Below are 2,196 nucleotides of genomic sequence, written 5' to 3'. Positions count from 1 at the left end.
AAAACTAAGTGTCTGGATCTAAAGACCAGTATTAGTTATTTCCCTAGAATAATCATAGCTAGAATTCAGTAAATATTTCCTACGGGCACTGTGCTAAGTTAGTTTCAATGCATCATTTTATTTAATGCTCATGACAGTGATTAGGATCTTGTGATACTTTTTAAAATGTTTCTATTTGCTCCTTCTGCAAAAACAGTTTTTGTTTGTTTGTTTGTTTGTTTTGTTTGGGTTTTGGTTTTGGTTTTTTAACCCTATGAAGAAGGAAACCGAGGCTTAGAGAGGCATGAACATTTTCCAGGTTTAAGAAAAGGACTTAATCTTTGATCAGTTTTCTCCAAGGCCTAAATCTCACATATTGGTATGGTGTTATGCTTCGAAAAAAAATGTCTTCAAATAATATCCTAGATAAATATTACTCTAGCAGAAACAATAGCACTGCCATTTATGTAGGCCTTTACGATTAGCACCTGAGTTTCATGTAAGTCTAAGTGTAGTAGGTTAGGTTGTAACTGTCAAAACTGAAGTTCAAAATATAAGGGGCTCCTAGGGAGTCCTCCACTTAATAATTCATTGACCTACATTATCAATAATTCACTTAACAAACTAGCATGATGGTATGTGCCACCTTCACAGAGACAAAGTTGAATGTGACTCCCTCTCTCCCAGAAATCAGAGTGGAAATTCATTTTTCATGAAATTATTTTTTTTTCTAAGAATTTTCTGCTTAGTCTATGGATGAGCTGGTGGTGGAATGGTGTCCATTTGAAGGGGTGGGCATTCTGATCCTGGTTGACAAACTTGCCATCCAGCAGACCTCTTTCCTGATTTCTCACCTTCCTCTCCCTGAACTCTGGTGAAAAGTAGAATGTGCCTTTCTCAAGTGACATATCACCCAACCCTTGGCTCTAATGGGGAAGCCAGTTCTGCAGGAACTTTTCCAGTCATGAATAAACAGAGTTTGTGTCACAACCTGAAAGCTGTGATCCCTGAACTGCACCCAGGACATTGGCATGGAAATTCAGTTGAAAAATGATCAAGTCAGGCTGTGTGTGGTAGTGTACGCCTGTAAATCCTAGTTATTAGAGAGGCTGAGGTAGAAGGATCACAAGTTTAAGGCCAGCTGGACAATTTAGTGAGACCCTGTCTCAAAAGAGGTGTGTGTGTGTGTGGGGGGGTGCTGGATATGTAGCTCAGTGGTAAAGTACCTCTAGGTTTCATCCCCAGTACCATAAAAAATGAAAAAGGAGGAGGAGAAGGAGAAGGAGGAAGGTGAGGGAGAGGAAGAGAAGAAGAGGAGGAGGAATTGTAATTATTATTATTATTACTAGTAGTAGTAGTGGTGGTGGTGGTGGTGATCAAGTCTTACTTCCAGACAAAGGAAGTGATTGGTTCCAGACAAGCAGCTGAAGAGACTGATGAGGAAGACAAGATCTCTTTATGCAAAGCACCAAACTTCTATTTAAAGTTTGGGGCAGTGGAATGACCCTAAAGAATTGATCTGGAGGTTCAAGGTATGGTATACTAAGGTACCAATAGCACTTTAAGGATGATGTAAATAGTGGGTTGCTAGGTTGTCCCTGCGTTAGGCAGTAAAATTCATTCTTCTGATTCTTTTTGGCTCTGAATAGCCCAGACAACCAGAAGTGAACGGTGGAAAGCACGGGCTTTAGACTTGGACATCATTGACAGAAGTTCCTTCTTCTTAGGTTCTATGCAACCTTGAAGGTTAATTGTTGCAAACTTCCCAAACAGTGCTCCCAGGAACGCATAAATGAGAAGCCTTGTTATCCCAGCTCTCTGAACCTGGCAGAAAAGGGGTCAGACAACCGGGCAAAGCGGAAACTCACAGCTCCCCCAGGGGGGACAAAGTCTGGGACACTCCAGCTGTGTCCGGATCTTGGCTTAGTTGGACGCTCTGGGTGGAGGAGCCACCAGCACAGCGGCTACCCAGCGTGTGCCCAACCCTCCCACCGCTGGTCCCGGCTGCCAGGAGGCCGGCCGCTGGCGGGAAGAGGCTGGGAAACCTCAGGGCCAGCCGCGGAGACAGCTGCCGCCTTGTTCCGCAGCCTGGTGGCTTTCCTCCCGCCCCCCGCCCCCCGCCCCCTGGCAGAGACCAGACATCCCCGCCCTCCCCCACCCCTGCCCCACCTCTCAGGGGGATTCTTTCCACCCCGGCTCTGAAAGCGTTAACCCCGG

The sequence above is a fragment of the Callospermophilus lateralis genome, chromosome 16, assembly GCF_048772815.1.
Source record: "Callospermophilus lateralis isolate mCalLat2 chromosome 16, mCalLat2.hap1, whole genome shotgun sequence".
Lineage (NCBI taxonomy): Eukaryota > Metazoa > Chordata > Mammalia > Rodentia > Sciuridae > Callospermophilus > Callospermophilus lateralis.
Note: the sequence above shows the minus strand (reverse complement) of the source record.